This window comes from Carettochelys insculpta, chromosome 8, assembly GCF_033958435.1.
Source record: "Carettochelys insculpta isolate YL-2023 chromosome 8, ASM3395843v1, whole genome shotgun sequence".
NCBI lineage: Eukaryota > Metazoa > Chordata > Testudines > Carettochelyidae > Carettochelys > Carettochelys insculpta.
The window spans coordinates 3,681,740-3,702,509 of record NC_134144.1 but is presented as its reverse complement, the minus strand read 5'-3'; the positions used below and the strand labels follow the sequence as shown (position 1 = coordinate 3,702,509).

General features: G+C 38.3%; 1 protein-coding gene across 6 annotated transcripts in view; it reads right to left on the bottom strand.

Moving 5' to 3' along the window:
- The window catches only part of AGAP1 (ArfGAP with GTPase domain, ankyrin repeat and PH domain 1), a 507,914-nt gene that overhangs the window by 229,274 nt on the left and 257,870 nt on the right, over window positions 1-20,770 (bottom strand). The gene's annotated exons all lie outside the window — the stretch shown is intronic.

Below are 20,770 nucleotides of genomic sequence, written 5' to 3'. Positions count from 1 at the left end.
GTTATACTTTTGGCTTATGTTTCCTAGAAAACTGGTGCTCCAAGCACTTCTTTTTGTTCTTTGATTTTGCTGCACTAAATACTGGGTTTGTATTTTTAACCATTCATTTTACATAAGGAAGCCTTTTGTGTTTACTGTAACTGTATTTTGAGTCAAATATTCTTATATTAGAGGAACTTTTTTCTTTTATCTGCAAATACATGTTAAATACAACATAAAAACGGGAGCCTTTGTCACTAAGTGAACTCCATAGTGTTAGCCCATACCTCTGCAGGTATGCCTCAAAATTAATTACAAATAGTTCTCCTCTTCTTTAGTGTTTGCACCTTTCAGATCCCTGTAAGCTTACCACTGCCTCAACAGTGGCCTACCTAAGCTAAACATAATTAGCCCCTTTGCTCTTTTAATGTGTAATGTAAGTATGACTGATCACGTTGCCTCCAATAAAGATGCCCAAAGTGTTTATTACTATTGCTGGGGTAAAACGATCTTCTAACTAAAGAAGCATCAAAGATCTGTTTCTGGACTCAAAACCTTAGGTTCACTCTCAGGCTTCACCCACTAACAGCCAATGAGCCCATTTATTCAGCTCACGGATTCTTCACAATATACTAAATTTCTCCAACTGCCAGTCTTTCATTATTCTTGTTTTAACTCCCTCAAATTTAACAGCATTGCTAATAATGAAACAAAATGAAACTCAGGTGTAGCTGGCCCACAGCCAGAGCTCCTTCTTTTGACATGATGGGTTCTTGTACACAGTCCCAAACACCACAGATCTCTGTTGCACCCACCTTGACACTGCGCACTCAGGCCTAACATGGTACTCACTGACACTACTGAATCTTTCATCCATACAGCTTTCCAGGTTTCTCTTCCCTAATTAAATACTTAGCCTTCTCCTCTAAAATCTTCCACAGCTTGGCTAGCACCAGTGTAGAGGCAATGTACAGCTCAGCAACTTTTCACCAGAGAAAATCTAGTCAACATAGATTGATTTTTTTTTATCATTTTTTTCTGATTTGTCCTCCTTGCTTACTGTTTTTGGTTCTCTGTGTCTTAAATATTGAGTCTGTTCTGGTCTGGCTATGGTCTGAAGTAGTGGGTCTGTCCCACAAAAGCTCACCTAATAAATTATTTTGCTAGTCTTTAAAGTGCTACTTGACTGCTTTTTGTTTTGATAGTCAACATAGTGTTTGGGATACTGGCAACTACCACTGCCTTGGCCACGGTAGTTTTCTCTCATCATTTCTACTGTACATGAAATTACATTACAGTAAACCATTGCACTCTCTGGTCTGGCAATATCTGTAGTCCAGCATGATTTTAGTTAGCAGAACAACCACTTATCATGCGTGTGACCAAGTTTCCTGTGGGCCAGTAAAGTTTGTCTACAGCCATCAGTCCTGGCTCTCAGTGTACTGTGCTGTTATTTAGTTCTAATTTACCCCACGTGACTTTTAAGAGCTCTGCAAAAGCAGTGGTAGCGCTGGTAATGCTGCTAGACAATATTGACCTCCAATGTTCAGCACCAGTCAAGTTGTGAGGGTGCCAGAATAGACAGGTTCAACTTGTAGTGGAAGCAACAGTGAAAAATATCAAGAAAATAAGATTTAACTGAGTAGAGTTGGTTAGGATTAGAATTGCCTAGATATTTTAATTTTTTTTAAACAAGCTGACCCTCATTTTATTTTAACACTGTTTTCAGACTTTGTGCCTTTTCACAATATTGCTGTCCCAACTGCTGTTCAGAGCTCTTCCTAATTTAGCAGAATCTGTTAATCTCATTTGTTGGTTTGCTCCCTCTTTCAGATCATGAAGGACAATGTGAAATAGAAAAAAATACATAATACTAATCTCTGCTCAAACTACATAATTTACATCAGTTCAAATCCTAGTTTACCTTTTAGATGGCTTCCACTCCACATAACTTTTAGCCAAGCTAATCTGAATTAATTTTTCAATTACAATTTAGTGAGACAGTAGCAAACACTTTGCTAAAATCAAATATTGATTCACATCTGTCGTGTTCCCTTCATCCACTAATCCTGAAACAGCAATCAAAATTCCCTGGCGAGATTTATTCTCTATAAAGCTTGCTGCCATGGCTTTATTATACTGTTCAGGGTATGTCTGTACTGTTTTATTCCTTAAACCTGAAGTTGGATACGGGTTAAACCTCTCTAATCCAGCACACTCTGGTCTGCAGTCCAGCGTGATTTTATTTAACTTGATGTTCACTTATCAAGGATGTGGCCAAGTTCCCATTGTCCCATAAAGTCTGTTTATAGCCACCAGCCCTGGCTCTCAGTGTTCTGTGCTTTTCTGTAGCTTTAATTTACTCCTAAGTGTCTTCTAATTGCCCAATAAGCAGTGGAAGCATTGGTAATGTTGTTAGACCACACTGACCTCCAGTGGCTTGGTAAATTCTCTTGTTCAGCACTGGTCGGGTCCCAAGGGTGCTGGACTAGAGAGGTTCAACCTGTATAACATTCATAATAGCCTAAGTATTTGTTACCAACTTTATTTTTTGGTCAGCAGCCAAGGAAGTACATTAATATCATGCTATAAACATAACAGCCATACTAGAGCAGAGCGATGGTCCATCTAACTTACCATTCTCTCTACCACCAGTGGTCAAAGCCAAAGATGCTTCAGAAATAAGGAACAGAACTGGGTAATTTATTGAGCAATCCACCCGTCATCCAGGTCAAACTTCTGAGAGTCAGGAGTTTAGAGAAACCCAGAGTATAGCGCTGTGTCCGCAACTAGCTTGGCTAAAAGCTGTCCTCCATGAGTACATTCAATTCTGTTTTGAATCTAGGTACAATTTTGGCCTTCACTATTACCCTCCCCCCAGCTACAAATTCCATCGCTTGAATGTGCACTGTGTGAAGAATTTCCTGTTTCTTTTAAACTTGATGATCCCTGTTTCTTACGTTAGTGGTAAATAACACATCCCTGTTTGCTTTCTCCATATCATTCCTTTCTATAGAACTCTGTTGTAATTCCCCCTCTCCCCAGCTAATCATCTCTCTTCTGAACTAAACAGTCCTTGTCTTTTTTTAATCTGTCCACATGTCAGCTGTAGCATACCTCATGCCATTTGTTGCCCTTTCCACGCCCTTTCCTTCACTTAACTTTTTTATCCCCGCCCCACCCCAAATAGTTTGGATGATCAGAACTACAAACTACACTGAAGCTGTGGGAGTACCATGGATTGATATAATGGCATTAAGATATTTGTCTTATTATCTATGACCTTGTTGTTCACATTAGGGATGCAAAATACCACTTAATTAGTTAGCAGGTTAAATCCCGCCCCCCCCCCCCCCCGCCAAGTGTAACCAGTTAACCATTTAAGGGGAGGGCGGGGAGGAATGGCCAGGAAGGTCACTCCAGCCCAACTGCTGCAGAAGGGGCTGCTCCAGTTGCACTGTAGGGCCCCTGGCTGAAGCAGGCCCTGCAGGGCTGAAACAACCTCCTGCCCATGGAGGGCTGCTCCAGCCTCCACCCTTTAATGGTAACTGATAAACTTCATTCATTTAGGGTGAAGCTTACTGATTAACTGGTTAAAAGGTTGAAATGTAGCACTTTAACAAAATGAAGTGCTACATTTCTGCTGCTTTGTTTTGTTGGAGTACAGACTGACACAGCTACCTCTCTGTTACTGGTTAAAAGGTTAACATCCCTAATTCCAATTAGAATGCTGGAGCTCTCATCTTTGGATACCTTAAGTAGAACAGCCAGTATTTACAGCTTCATCTCTTCTTAAACTAAGTTGTGTAAAATAACTTTTAATTACTTCAAAAAAAGAGCCTTGCTGGATTATTCCCTCTAAACTTTGAAGATTAATTTTAAGCGTCAACATCTGGCACATCTGCTGAGGCAGCTTTATAGGTATACTGCTAATTAGTGTAGTTGGAAGATTTTGGAAAATAGAGGTTGCAAATGAAAGCCAATTCTGTGCCTATTATTTAGAGTGAAAACAGGCCAAAGACTTTATTTTGTATAATAAATAACATTTCAAAGGAAGAGATTTTAACCCTCGGTTACTCTTCTGAAACCCCTACTCGAAGGAAGTCATTCAACACAGCACAGACACAATGCAAAAGCTTTTTCGAGGGCGATTAGCGCTCCTTCACCCTCCTTTAGCTTCTTTTAATATGCCATTGTTACTTGCACCCTATACACACTCTCCTCACACATTCACACATTACTTCAGTGGGACCACTGATTTTATTTATGTACTATTGCTACAGAATTAAAGGTAGCAGAAGATTTATGGAAATATTTGTAATGTGAAAAGTTCGCTTCATTCAAAAATCTGGCTAAAGGGCTTTAAATGCTTGCTGTTCAGTTTACTCCTTTGATTGCTTTACCACTATGTAAATCAATTTGTTAATGTTCCTTACAAAATGCACAAGCCAGTTATACTGACAAACACACAAAGCTCATTCGTAATTAGCAGTTAATTAGTAAGAAGGAACAGATGCTGTTAGAGTTTCAGCAGGCGAACAGGTTCTGTAAACAATGCTTATAAATCTAAATGAATTTATTAACCACAATGCAACTGTCAACATTTTGTTGGCAACCACACAAATATAGTGAATCCCCAAAACATCTTTACAACATATTAATAATCATTGTGTCAACCAAACTATCAGTCAATTTGACTTGCTAACAGTCATCACCATTCTACTTAATCTTGTGTGTGTCATTGATCCTCATTCTATACCACACAAAGACAAGATTCTGGCTCCCAGAATTTTATTATATTATATAATATCTCTCTCTCTCACTCTCTCTCTAAAGGCATCCCCTGAAACAACGGAATTTTTGCAGGACATCATAGTGTATGTTATACTGATGGTATGAATGAACTTCCACACACAGAGCCAATATGTACTACACATCTTCAGAACAGTCTCAATCCTGAGGCGTTTGCTATATACCCTTTCTAACAATTCTCTCTTAAAAAGGGCACACCACTAGGAAGTCCCTACAGATCTCACCAATTTCCACCTGGCATTGGTGGGGTGTGTTAACTTAGTCCTGTGCTGGAATGAAGAATAATGAGATTATCCCTAAGCAGTGAAGATCTCCCATGTCTGCATTCATTGGAGAAACTGCTTCATTCTTTTAATGACAGTTTCCAGCTAGGAGTAGGGCCCCATCAAGAAGATAAGCAGTTTTCAGGAAGGTAGTCTGGTAGCACTAGGAACAGGGAGGCGGTGAGTGGACAATAGGCAGCATCTCCTGAACCGCCCTAAGACCATGGCATCCAACCAGTTCTGAAGCAGTAGCCTCAAGCAAACAAGCCACATTATTCTGAAAATACATTTATTGTTCAATCCAACTGGCCATACTCAATCTGCCAAATAGCCATACGCAGCTAGCATGCTGGACACCATAGTCCTAAGAGCCAGAGAGAGATCCAGACTGTAGCAGCTCAAATCCTCAATACTCCACCTGCTGATTTACACCTGCTTGTTTCTCACTTCTAAGAGATCTTCAGTAGTCTTGGAAAGCAAGTTAACCTACCCTGAAGAGCAGCAACTATTTTAATCCAGGTTAGTGATTTTATATAAACTTTAACCTCCCCCCACTTTTCCAGGTATGCAGGTAGCTCCTCACAGCAACCTCCTTATACTCTCCTTAGTCTTCTCACATCTAGTCTCCACTCTTCTCATGGCTCTTCCCTGACTCTGTAAGCACTGCTTGATCTCATCAATATTCTACTCCCAAGCACAAACCTGATTATTTCCCCTGAAAATGTCGTGATGTGCATGAGCTGTTCTCACCCTTGCTTTGCCAACCAAGAATCATTACCAGATGCAATTCAGTGATTCTTTCCTAGCTACTTTGGAGAGAAAGAAAAGTTTAAATTGTTAAATGTGGGAAGAGGAAAAAAGCTCAATTTCACAGTTAGTCACAAAGTTATATGAATTTAACATTTACGTGAATTTTCAAACATTTGACACATACTAAGAAAACAGACCCAATTCACAATTTTCCTCTTATTGTCAGATTCTTAGTGTATTTTTCTTCATATTCTCCTTGAACAATATGCATTTTCCAACACTGTATCTTGGCAACCGGGTTATTATTTTCTAAAGGAAGCCTATAGAGAAGTTAATCAGTAAATCAGCATTTACAACAGCATTTCCAGGTTCTGGATTAAACGAAAGGAAGTAGAGTGAAGGAATTAAAATATGCAAAAAGAATCCAAGTGGAGGAATATGGCTCAGCTGAAGATACTGATTCACAGAAGGAAAGAAAACTCTTGTTATTATGGGTGTGAGGTATGCCGGTTAATCTGTGGGTTCATGGCAGCAATGATGTAATTAGCCTCTTTACCTGCCAACAGATGAGCAATCTGCCTGCTTTTTGCCAAAATTCCAGCGTATCTGGTGCTGATACCCTATGAGAAGTTGGTTTACTGTACTGTGCCTGTGCGGTTTTTGGAATAGGGATGGAAAGACCAAGGGACCATGTATTTCTGTTCATCTGTCCAGATAGTTCATTCATCTGAACCCTTCTCTTTTCCTTGGATTTAAATGAAATAATCTCGTCATGCAGTATAGTCTTCAGAGACTTACAGAACTGTCTTGGAAAGGGCTGTCAAAGTTAAACTTCTTACTGTAGATATAAGGAGAATAGAAATAGAGGAGATCCTGAAATGTTAGATACTGAGGGAAAATATACATGTAGATGGAACATCCACCATCCAATACATTTATAGTGTAACAATAGCAGTATTAAGAGGCAGCTTTAACAGATCTATAATGAATGGAAACGTGGACAGGGCCAACGAAGGTGTGCCATGGGGATTGGCAACTACCAGATAACCACCAATTCTGGAGTTCTAGCAGCTCATTCCTCAGGGAGGACACAGATCCCTGGCAAGCTCAGAACTGGCCCAACACAGGTCAGTTGTGACAATGAAGCACCTTTCAATGATGACAAAGTCTGCCTTTAAAGCAGCAGTTTGAGTCAAGAATGTGAAACCGCTCTGTTTTAAAGAGGCCTCTTGGAAACCACAAACGTTACCTATTAGTATCCCTCTATTTCCAAACACATCTAATGCACATGGAACCTCCACTTCCCTATGCGAGGAGTGCAGCTGCCTTAGCCTGAGAGAACAAAAGCTGGAGAGACTAGCACTAACACAGTTCCCCTGTAGGTGTTGATGTACGTCTGCCCAATGACTTTGCCTTCCGTAAAACCGTTTGAGGCTTTGTACTGGATTATTCTTTGAGAGACAAGACTAAACATGAAGTCCAAGAAAGGGGGAAAGCAGGGACTAACGCTGGATTCTGTTCATTCGCAATTCCAGTACAGTGTACACAGCACAAATGTTCAACGGAAGAAAAATGGGAATGACTAAAGGTAGCAGGCCACAAACTTCATGGTTGAATATAGACCACTCTATGCAATCTGTTTAAGATTTAAACATGACAACAAGAGTAAAAGATTCCAAATAGTCTCACAATTGTATGTCTCACACACACATTTGCTTTTTCCATATGTGGTACTTTTGCTGGGTTATTTCTTCTGAATTAAAAAACAAGAGAGTTATCTATTTCATTGTATTTGTTTTACTACTTAGAATAATAAAGAACTAAGCTAAAGGAAACTTCCTATTGAACATTAGGACAATATGTTTAATTAAAATTAAATTAATTAAATTTTGATAAATTTTGATCTGGAACACGTTTTTGCACGGAATTTCAGTGCCAATAATTAGGAATACTGGGTGTCTAAATATGAAAACATTGTTAAGAACACACACAAAATTGCCTTCACCCTGACATTTTGAATTATTCTAAGCAGGTACACATAGCTACAGTCACTCCTCTGATGTAAGGGCACATTTGAGCTAATTGGAAAAAAATATTTTGAGTGCTCTGGGAATAGTGACTGTTAACTGAACGCAACAACAAAAAAGGGAAATAAAAGAGCATGCAGACCTGAGGGAATTACCAAATCAATTAACAACTAATTCAGGAACTAATTTCTGTATTGCCTCTTAGCACAAAACTGTATCTTTAATTTCTCTTGCAATAAGCATCACCATGATAGTCCTAACACACAGTGATGCTTTAAATGAGTTTACAAGTATCTCTTTTTGATTGGCTATATAATATTATTTCTTCACAGTTGAATGGAACTGCAGCCAAATACTCTGAAACATTTAATTGTACTGGTAGCTACCAGTTAACAGTTTACAGAACCGCAGTGAGTACAGAACATTTTATAACTAGTAATCTACTAAAGAAAAACAGCAAACTGTGGGTGCGCTGATGATAAACGATTACTGAAGAATTATACAGAAGATTTCAGAATTAAGAATATTTGGATATGAAGGATAGCTGTATTTTTACAAGCATATTCTGCTATGCATCACTGTGCTCTGGGAAGGAAAAAAGATTGAATCAAAGTACCAATCAAGACTACATCTCAGATCAGATATACACAACAGAAACAACATCTCCTCGCTGGCCACATTACAACTGAGTTTTGGTGAAATATTCACCACAGACATGATTTTGAACAAAGTACAACTTCTTGGATGCTTTCATTAAAAATGTTGGCTCAACTCCGTTGTTTGCTAGGGCAACTTGTCCAACCTGACTTTTTTCCTTCCTTTAGGGTTGATCTGACAGCATCAGTCAGGGGCAACAGACCATGCTGAAATTCTCATTGACCACACCTGTTGTGAAGTGGTCAGTATTGAAGAAATCAGCAAAGGCAGAAGTTAGATTTTTCTTATGAATAATTTTCGTGGGCAGGGCAAGAAAAACAAGTGCATTACTAATCTATTTATAGGGATCAAGGGACACAAAGATGGGACAGGAATTTACAGATGAAAGGAGAAGTGCAGAAGACACAAATAACGGAGTGAGTGGGAAATAAAGGAAGAGATGACAACTTAAGTATGTTATCTAAGGTGCAAAAACTGTGCATGCTGAAAAGTGTGACACCAAACAGACAGCCACAACAGTTACATTCATTGAAGCAGGGCTCAGTTTAGGATGTGGCATGGGATTCTGCAGAACGGGATGAGAGGCAGAGAAATTTTTGCTATCTTGAGTTCATCAGAATTCCAGACCCAAAGAAGTGGGTCTGTCCCACAAAAGCTCATCACCTAATAAATTATTCTGTTAGTCTTTGAAGTGCTACTGGACTGCTTCTTTGTTTTGTGAAGATGCAGACTAACATGGCTACCTCCCTATGGCTTGTCAGTTGGTCACATAATTCTCAAGAACAAGCCCACGCAGTATTGTTATAGACCTGTCTGTCTCATTTCACCTATCCCAATTCCTTTCTCCCTTTCACCCCCCAAGTGTCGGTCTGAAATGCAGAAGTTCGTCTTCCCTAGAATGGATGAATACAAGTCGGCATAATGGATTTGTTCTTCATAAACACTCCATTCTTTGTAGGATTACTATCCAGCAGTCCCGGTGATCTCCTTCAGAGCTGTTCTCCCTCTTTAGTATCAGATGTGAAGTCTGCTTGTAATTACGACCAGTTTAATCTGATGCCATGGCTTTTTCTATTTTAGCATTTTTACTGATGGACTCACATTCTTGGTATGTCTATACTGACTACTGTGTCAAAGTCTGTGAGACAGTCCCACAAAACTTCATGCCAGGGCCACCAGTTACCAAAAAAGCTAGAAGAATGCAGATTACTTTTCTTTTTCCCCCACCCTAGAAGGGAAGATGTCTCAGTTAAGGGACTCTGAGTGGATCCTTTGTTTAGAATGAAAGCAAAACCCCAGACTTATCCAATGAGATGGCTAAGGGTCTGAACGTTTAGACATAAGTCTTGAATGTCCTTTCCAGGGAGTACACAACTAGTCAACTAATTGTTTGAAAAATGATGACGCTACAGATTTAAGGATAAGAGAAAAGTGGCTTGTACAGTTTGATATAAACAGTTAACTTTTATAAACCAATCTACATTTGTTAAATTTGGATTTACCTGAGACAGGTGGGAGAATTAACATCTACTGAATTAAATTCTGTTGGTCATAAAGACAAGCTTTTAAGGTACATTGGAATCTTCTTCCAACATGTTAATTCCTGTAATAATTTCCCTGTATATTGTTGCAACCTTTTATTTATTGCAATAGTCCCCCCAGTTAATGTTGCTGTCTACAAGTAAATCCTAGCATTTTATATGCCTCCCAATGCCTGGTTAAGTCTATTTTACTTGAGTTACCAGTAGGAATATATAGAACGTTGTGTAAGAGTAAAAACACCTTACACAATTATTTTCAAAGTTCACAATACTATAATGAAATCTGCAGTGGAATGCTGAATCAACATTGATAGTATTTGGCATTTTTCAGTTAAAGATTTCACTTCATTTCAAAGTCACTATATTTTACTTTCTTTTGCCTTCCGATTGAGATTCAAAATTTTTGCTGTGCTGTATTTTTAATAATCTGATGATAATTTTCAACTTTATGCTCTAATTTTTAACTTTTTTCCCCCAAGTCCCTAACACATACCTATTCCTCTCCTTGACATCTGTGTGCTATAAAGAAGATGCTTCATTCTGAAATCTCATTTTCTTGAGGTTTAACGGCTGATATTTTTCTTTCTAAACTTTGGGCTTGACATTCAGGACAACAAACCCTTTAACATGCTTACTCTTTCTGATAGCATAGTGAACCAATTTTGCTCCTGCAGTACCAATGCCTTCCCTTTGTCAGACTGAATGAATTAAACTGCAACAGTTACTGCTAAGATGGTTGCCTGTTTGGTTTCTTTGACATAGGTTTGATATAAGCACTTGCATCCATGAAACCTGCTAAGAAAACATTTGTTATTTATGGTGATAGTGGGTTTCAGGTCTGACAACTGCCTGAAGCACTACAGTGCTCTTTTGCTAGTGAAGAGAACTAATGAAATCAGTTTGACTGACTATGTGTAGCTCTGGATCTCTTTTCAAAACCTATTTCAAAGATATTTCCATTGAACCTTGCTGAAATTTTGAAACAGTTGTCTACAGAGGCCTCAATATTTTAAAAAGGAAAGTTTATTTCAGATGATAAAACAGTGATACTGCTTGGTTCAGTGGAAGGGTCAGATTAAAAAAATTAGTTTATTATTCAGCAGTAGACAGTTAAGTTGGTACATACTGCCATAAAATATTGCACAGAAAATTCAGCAGCAAGAGTCAAACATAGGCTAAAAAAGGGAAGATCAGTTAAGATGAGGAAAGAAGTCATGGCAAATAAGGTAGTACAAGATGAAGAATAACCCCCTATTTGCAGGAATTTGGAGGGAGAGAGAGAAACAGAGTGGCAGGAAAGTAAGTGGAACGTGCGGTCAGAGAAATAAGGCTGGGTGTGACAATCCAAAGGGCAGTTTTGAGTCAGCTACAAAGGCGAATGTAGAGAAGCAGTGATGATGCTGGAACATGGATAATATATGGTCCCACTGTTTGGAACAAGCCAGTAGGATGGAATACTGCTAGATGAGACAACTTTGAAGTTTAAAGGCTGGAAATTCACGAAGACCATACAAAAAGAACTGCATGAGTCAGGCACAGGATTTCATGGTCCACATGCGAACAAAATTCTAGTTAATGTGGCAAACTTAGGAGTTTTTCTGGGAATGGTTATATGCGTTTACTTAATTCGAGCTCACAGTAAAGTCAACAGAATACTGACCAAAAGGCAACAGCTTTTGCATGAAAAGAGAAAAATTCCTTGCATGATTGAATCCCCTTGTAATCTTGAGATGGTTCACAGATCATAAAAATATATTTAGGAATCTGTTCAGTGCTAAATAGGCTAACATTTTGTCACCAGTAATTTTAGTAATAGTCATGGACAGGATGCACAAAAAAACAATAGGCCACGGACACTTGGGCTGTGCCATCCAGGACTAACAACAGCCCAAGGTCCTCTGTCTAGGGCTGAAGCAGCAGAAATGATGTTAAAGCCACCGATGCCATGATCTCCATAACCCTATTGATAAGGAATTAAACAACTCATTGTGTTCCCTTTACTAGGCATGTTATTTTGGGCCTATCAGGCGACATTAAGAAGGAAGAATTCAAAACATTTTTGCATCTATACAAAATCATGAATTGTTTTTTTAATGTTAAATAAGTGGCTGGTCACTTCTTACCAGTGAAATAAAATAGGAACAGATTCCTATTTCCCTCTTGCAGTCCACCCATCCCATCTTATTGCAGCTGTCTTCAGAATGGTGTCTATTCTGGTTTCCTCAGAAGATGAACTTTCCTGCCGGAGATTAGGCCAGTCATCAGTTTATGGCACTGATCCTTACCTGGAACCTTCTCAAAATATCTATTGTTTTTGTTTATTAATAAGCTTCACACCATCTCATTTTCCGCTAAGGCACCAGCCAGCTGAAGTCAGCAAGCTACAGGAGGTCGGAGGAATCAGCTCTCACATTTCCTTCAGATTTAAGCAAAGGGAAAAAAACAAACAATACGACTTGATAGTCTAAAGCCTGAACTTTTGTTTTTCTACATTGTAAAATTTTTAAAGGTACTCTCCCTTCCTCCTGAAATAACAGTAATATCAAGCCTTGTCTTGCCTGTTTTAACTGATGGACCCTCTGGAAAACTAGAACAAGAAATCTCTGGCTACAATTTAAGGAGCTGGACTTCTGGAGTTTTTAAAAAGACTCTCTACTTGTCACAGAAAAGAGAAAGCAAAGTTTTAAATAGACTACCATTTTTTCCTCCATATAAATTGTTGCATGTCAGTTGCTCATTGCAGCAGTGTCCCAACACGCTTGAGTTCTGAGCACCACTATGATAGGCGGTGTGCAAACATACGTCAGAAACAATTCCTGACATGAAAATTTATAATCTAAATAAACACAAAGTACACAGAGTAGGGTGGAATAAGGAACGAAGCAGCAAAGCAAACTCACGAATTCTCCAGGGAGTCTTCCAGTACAAGCAGCATAGAAAAGATCCAGTATTTCTAATTTAAGAAGCAATCAAATAACTAAAACAAACTTGTTTTGATTTCCTGTATGTGTTTTAAAATCAGAGTCGTTTTTCCTTATGTCTTTAGTCATTTTTATTTTACTTGTCTGTTTTCATATGTCTAGGTGATGGATTCAAAACAGACAACCTAGAATGAAGATCCCAAATATGCCAGTATTTCACACAGGAAAAGAGACGGTTTTGTGACAGTATTTCACAAGGTATGAATAAAAGTCAATGGTACTATTCCTTTGGCGTTTTATGACAAAGCAGTTCCACAACTTTTTTGGGAGGTTGGAAAATATGATATGAAATACTTTTTACTTTCCTTCTTGCTTTTGCCAGTGAGGAAAAAAGCAAATTAAAACAGGTTTTCAAAATAAAACATAACTTTTTAAAAAGTTTCCAAATTATTTCTTTACCCAAACAATGAGAAGTTGACTCCAAGTAAAATATTTTCACGAAAAAATCTGTTTGTTGAAACAATATTTTCAATTTTCCACTGGCTCTAACAGAATATTTTTCCTTACTGAAGTCAGATTTAGACATTACAAGTGTAAATTTACTGAGACCTATTATTTCAGAAGTGATAATGCATGTTTCAAAAAAAAAAAAAAAAAAAAAGATTAATATTAAACAGAAAAAATGCTTAACCAATGCAGTTACTTCATGTAATTTATGGTACATCTACACAGAAGCCTTATTTTGATATAATATATTCTGCAAGACTTTTGAAACAACACTGCTACACACAAAAATGCATTTCAAAATAACACTTGGCTATTTTGAAATACAGCATCTACACACACAGAGACTATTTCAAAACAGAGCCACTGGACATACTATGGCTCGTTTCAAAATAGGTTCTGTTAAGACAGGAAATGAAGCCTAATTGAAATACATATTTTGAGATAGTCACTATTCTTTGTAGAATGAGGTTTATCTATTTTGAAATAAGCCAACCACAATTTCAAAATTATTTCATAATAGCAGTTGCATTGTATAGACGTTAGGATATTTTTTTTTTGAAAAGCAGCTGTTATTTTGAAATAATTTTGCTGTTTAGACCTACCTTCACTAACAAAGGTCCACACGGATATTGGCACAGACAAATATTTAAAATTATGTTTCGTTTTCAATGGGAGCAACTACACTGGCAAAGCACCAAATTCAAATAATATGTCTAATATGTGTTGAATGCCCCAGATTTCTAGAGGAAAAGGACCATTCTGTTCATTGCCTAAAAGCCTTACAAGACTTAGGTTCTAGAAGCTCCCTTAATATGGCTCTTTACAAAAAAGACTAAAAATCTTACTGGATTCTGGTACCTCATCTTCACAGGTCATCTTTTTATCTTAGGACCATGAAGATACTGTTATTCCCCCACTTCACTACCTGAAAGTAGCTTTTCCATAAACATGATTTGTGATTTGTAGTGTTGCAAGGAAATATTTACATTTAAACAAAATTTGGTATTTGTTATTCTAAAAGATGCATCTTTTCTTTTTAATTGCTTAATTTTGGGACAAAAATATCATGCTGACAAATGTGACTGAACAGCTCAAGTGTCACGTCAAAAGTCATTTCCAACAAAGCCGTGCCTTTCAATTTTGGGTAAAAGCAGAGTCAAGGTTATATAGTTCAGTTACACAATAATATGAGCATCTGTGATTAAGAGCAAATGCCAAACTGAACAATCTATGAAATCAGAAAGCCAGGCCAACTCTTATGTATTTATTTACACTCAAATCTGGGGGGGGGGAAAACGGGGGGTGAATGAAAAGAAAGAGCACACAGCTGCCATCCCAAAAACAGACCTCCCATCTGCCACCCACGATTTGCATGTCACCTTCTCCAGGCTCATTTGTACTTCATTAACTGCCATTGACTTAACAAGATTTATGCAAATGACACCATAGGAGCTCGCTAACTCCCACTGCAATCAAGTGATTATGTATGTACAATTCTCCACAGCAATGAAAAATTAATACATGACAAGCCCACTCACCGCTGAGCTGCGCTCCTTGCTTTTATTTTTCTTGTTGTGATTTTTTATTTGAATATGTCCTACTAATGGAGGTTTAGCAAGACCACAAAAATAAACAACATAAACCTTCCCAAAGCATTCCAACTAGAAAAGCATAGTAGGAAGCATATGAATCTAAAAAAATGGCTTGACTGATACAGCTTTTTCGAATATTCACTCACTGCAGGAAACAAAGCTTAAATCTTACAAAATTTTTTTAAATAAAGAATAGAATAGGATATTTTTCTTATTTCATCTTGCATTAATGATTTATCTTAATCTTATTACAGTAGCAAAGCCAGCAAAAGCTACAGTAAAGTCTATCCAGTTGAACCTCTTATTTTTATAAGTTGTTCATAATCTGCGAGAAATTTCAACTTTTAGGCTGACATTTTTCTGGCTTTTATATAAATAATTTTCCTGAACTCTGCTTGATGGGCATACAGAGTGGAATACAGTATTATGAGATGTTACATATGTATCACTAAGGCTGAAACAACAGATTTTTCCTGCATCAGTATATGTTCATGTAATTAAAGCATGTATCATGCATGCACACAGAGGAAAAAATTCTTAATTTTTGAGGTAACATCTGTGCAATCATCTTTTATTATAGTTTTTTTTTGGGGGTAGGGTTCTTTGTTTTTAATGGAAAATCGGGGAACACAAATATTCGAGCCAGCTAAAGTTACTCTTCAGTTAAGTTTAAAGCTATCTTCCCATCTTAAATCTTGATTTTCAGCTCCCCTAAATTGCCAAAAAGAAACTGAGCTTCCTGAAATTTGACATGCTAGTTCTCATACTAGAGTAAATTTGGTGAAAATCAGCACACAAATTTTCAAATAATTTTTTGAAAAGTCACCTGGTTGATATTTTGGGTGGGGAGGTTTTTCACAATAGCTTCAAAATGGCTCATGTAAAGCATTCCAAATGGTTGTTTTATTGAAACTGTTTTTTTATTTTTTTGTGGGAGGGCTTCGTATTTTTGGAGAGGAATGGATATTCACTGCAGAAATAATGAAGATACATTTTAAAATTATTGAGATAATGTGTGATATCTCACATGAGAATAAGCAGAAGAGAGCTTAGTTCCAGGTCATGAAAAGAAAAAAAAAAAATTCTCCACCAATATACTAGAATTCTTTGAGGGGACTACAATCATGTGGATAAGGGGAAATACCATACTTAGGTGTCCAGAAAGCTTCTGACAAGGTGCCTCAACAAAGGCTCTTAAGCAAAGTAAGTTGTCATGGAGTAAGAGAGAAGGTCCTCCCTCTCATTGGCCGGTAACTGGTTAAAACCACAGTGTCCAATAAGTTCACCACTATCCACATGTGGCAAACAGGACACCATGGTGTGACAATTCTGGGCTTTGGAGCTGCATGCGGCTCCTCAAAGCCACAAACGTGGAGTGTCCTCCATCCGCTCCACACATACGCCCCACCACTTGGTGGGACAAGCGCACGGTGTTGATGGCAGTGGCCTTGGTGTGGCTCCAGCAGCCACCCTGGAGAGTCCTAGCTCAGGCCCTGGAGCAGCTTGGGCCCCAGAGGCAGCTCTAGTGAGTCTGTTTGCATGTGTGTTGGGGGGGTGTGCACCTGGCTCTGAGGGCAGGAGAGGGCATTCAATTAAAGCAGGGGGAGCCTGGGGGGTGCCTGGCTCTGGGGGGAGGTCATTTATTTAGAGTGGGTATGGGGGGCAGTGGCGAATATGGAAGGATAACAACCACAGGTGTGGAGATTCTTCAATTATCATTGGGCACCATTGGATTAAAAGGTTAAAACAAAGGGTAAGAATAAATGGCCCGTTTTCAGACTGGAGAGAAGTGTATATTGGTATTCTCTGGGAATCTGTACTGGGACCAGTTCTAGTCAATGTATTCATAAAGGAGCTGAAAAAGGAAAGTATGAGGTAGCAAAATTTGCAGATACAAAATTTCTCAAAATAGTTAAGTCCCAAGCACACTGCGATGAAAGATCTTACATAAGTGGATGACTGGGCAACAATATGGCAGATAAATTTATCAATGTTGATAAATGCAAAGTAATGCACATTGGGGAATATAATCCCAAAGGAAACGGAAAGATAAGATAAAATATACTGCCTCCATATAAATCCATGGTATACCCATATCTTGAATACTGCATGCAGGGGTGCCACTGGGGCATCTGGCTTTGGCCACTGTTAGGAGACAGACCTTTGGTCTGACCCAGTATGGCCACTCTATGTTATGTAGCCACAGGCATACCCTGACCATTGAATTGAAAAGCAATGAGAAACTGGAAAGTTTATGATTATATACTGCTTTAAAAGGACTTAGTAGATGAAGAGCTGTTTATTTTCTTCCTGGCAGAAGGTTGAGTTTTTCTGGAAAACGCTGAAGCAAGCCCTGGTTCTGAAACTCTACACATCAGACTAGAGAAGATACACGTTCTCTGGCGCATAACACACCTTAAACAGAAAGCTGCAACCTTCTGAGCTTTTCCTTCCCTTAGTTTTCCCCTGCTTATTCAGAATATTGGTCAGACCAAGACCTGTGGAGCACATACCCAATCAGGTTTATACATGGTGTTCATTTAAAAGACTGGAAAACCTACAAACAAAAAGTGTAAGCCAGATCTACACTATATACGTTTGCCAGCATAGCCAGGCAGATCAGTGATGCAGTATAACTGACTTTATGCGAGCAGAACATCAAGATTGAGAGCAGGTTTCCATGCAGTCTAACACCCAAAACAAGATTATATTTCCTGCAGCAAAAATCTAGATCTTTTAAAAAAGTTAGAACATAATATTAACATGAACCTTTAAGGGATCTTGTCTGTTCCTCTCCCACATGGAATCCTTCACCCACTGATTCACACTGCCCACCCAACCTTAATGTTGTCCTCTAAACCAGAGAGGATAATACCTGATTTCTTACTCAGGGGATCCATTTCTAAGCACCTAGAGTGTGATGAAGGACCATCTAGAAGCAGCACAGGAACGGGGTCCACTAACCCTTCCCTTCAAAATGTGAACTTTTTTTTTTTTTTTTTTCCAAACATGGTTTAGAGACTAATCTTTTGCCATAGAATGGGGGAGTCAGAATCTACTGTAACATAATTTCAATTGTAATTTTATAGCACAGGGTTTTTTTTTTGTTTGTTTGTTCTTTACAGAGTAAGTACTACTGCAAACACCACCATGAATTCTCCCCGTTCTTGCCCATAATGATGAACTTAGACTCCCAGGGGAAAGGCTTTTTTCTGCCTTGCTCCTAGAGTACTCGCTTGCTAGCCCATCTTCACAATATTATAGTAATGACTGACCTATAAGAATCCACATAGAGTTAAAAAATCACATTGACAACAGATCTGAAAAAGGTACAACAGCTACAGTCTTTTGAAGAAGGCCCAATGGCATAGTGGAAAACTGTGTGTGCACATATAAAGATAGCAAAGCTTTTACTTACAAGAGCAGCTTAAGGAATAATCCTGCAGTCACAGGAACTTTTAGCATAGCTGGAGTCACTGATAGACAATAACCTCTAGTATGAGGCAGTGCAACAAGGTCACAACTGGACTACTAGGAGGGTAAATAAGGCAAATATGGAATGAAATAGACTAACGATGCACAATGATATTTTTGCAATATTAAAGACATTAACATTGCAATCTGTACTGTACTTCCCAGTAAAACGGAAGCATCTTTCTACTTCCCTATGATTTCCTTTTCACTGAAATAAATTAGTGCTATCTTGGGAATTTTTTACACCACAGCATGTAAAAGTAAACATGAAGTTTTACTCAAATTTTGTAATCTCATTCACAGCTGTGAAACTTGAATATAATAGTGTTAGCAGTTTACCTAGATGTAGCTGTAATCAAAGATTCAGGACTGATGAGAGATGATACCGTAAACAATTAGCCAAGTGTAACAGACATCTCCTATTTAGACATCTTCTCTGTGTGTCATTTATGTGAGGGGGGATAAATGTGTGGGAGTAGTTACCTGAATGACTTAAAGTAGACTTAAAGTTGACTTAATAGAACTATTCACCGCCTTCAGGGTTTTAAGTGCTGAAGCACTTTTACAACTTATAACTGATGACATAAGCTTTGAAAAGGAAGCATATGGAGCAAATTAACTTTGAATAAACTGTTACATTTTTAATAAACTGACAGCTTCAAACTAATCTCTTTATTTTAACGATTGCTGAAAAATTAGTTTGTATGCCTAGTTTTTCCAATACTTAAACAAACTAAGATGCAGACTGAAAGATTGTTTACATCATATGAAGAAAAATAACACAAAGAACGTGTTCAGGCAACATCTATGGAGAAGGAAAAAAAATAGATGAAAATCTGCCAGTCAATTCAACAATCTGTTGTAAAGGAGAGAAGGAATATAGGGTGTAGATTCCCTTGACGTTTCTCCCCCACATAAAACTCAAGAATTACAGCAAAAATTGCAGACCCTACACAAGGACTTACTGCAATTCACTGTACTTTGGAATTACTATACCCCTTAGTACTCAAGTAATGCCCATAACATGGTGAGCATCAGTGATGCTAAAGCTTCTCCCAACTCTCACTAGTCTGTAAGTGGCACTGGGTAGCAAAGGAAGAATTTTTGCATTGACACAGCTACATCTACAGTGGGGGTTACGTTGGCCTATGGCTCACAGGGCATGATATTTTTCACAGCCCTAATCAATGTAACAAGGTCAGCATAAGCTTTAGGTCTAAGACCAGCCCATAAAACCCTGTGATGGGTCTAACTACTATAAAATGAAAGACCAGCATCTCAATTTTGAATAAATGTGCCACAACTATATTTCTTTGTTTCCCCCATTTCTCCTCTCACATCAAGAGCAGCAGCCACATTTCACTACATGGTGCTGAAATTTAATACTCTGTATCAATTTCAAAATATTACAGTGCTTATCAAATCAAGTACCATGCCAAGTTCTAGATTTTTTTCTTTTCTTCCCCGTGGGAGGAAGGGGTTGGTAGAAAAAGCTCTCGCCCTCTCTCTGACTCCTCAAATTCTGGAATTTCCTCCCCTACTTGCAATGCCAAAGCTTGTATGTTGGAATCATAGCAACATGCTTAATTACATTGCTCTATTAAAATCTGTAGTGATAATAGCACACAACGTCACGACTTGATGTGCCAGATATTTTTAAACTGCTTTTCAGAAAACAAAAAGCCAGACACAACTAGAGGTCAAAAGCAAAGCAGGAGAACATAGCCTTGCCAGCAAGCTAATGCAGGAAGGAGAGGAGTCCCTGCCCAAGCAAAGAGGGGGAAAGCAACAAAAGAAAATAAGTGGTGGCTGTGAAAGAAGGGAAGAATCTTTTTGCCTTTTGCTTGGCACCTTTTCTACTAACATAATGACAGCTCACATTTGAGAAGCAGAATTTGCAACTAGTGCTGACAAGACTGTTTGCAAACTATCCCACACAAATGCTCAGCTCTGGCAGCTGCATGATTTCATATTACATTGTACTGAACAAGGGAATTATTTCATTCTGCATTGCAGATTCCAGTATTACTGGAAGTAGTATGCATAGTAACAATTTAACATCCAGTTTCTGGGCTAATGAACGTGCGTCTAGGCTAGTAAAAACAGGCCAAAACAAATCCTTGAGTTCAATCCTGTTGTGTAATGAGGAAGTTTAATTAAGGCCACAGATTACAGCTGTAAATGTTCTCTTATATAATAAGGTCTAAATGAAACCGAACCTAATCAAAGTTACAATTCCTTCATTAG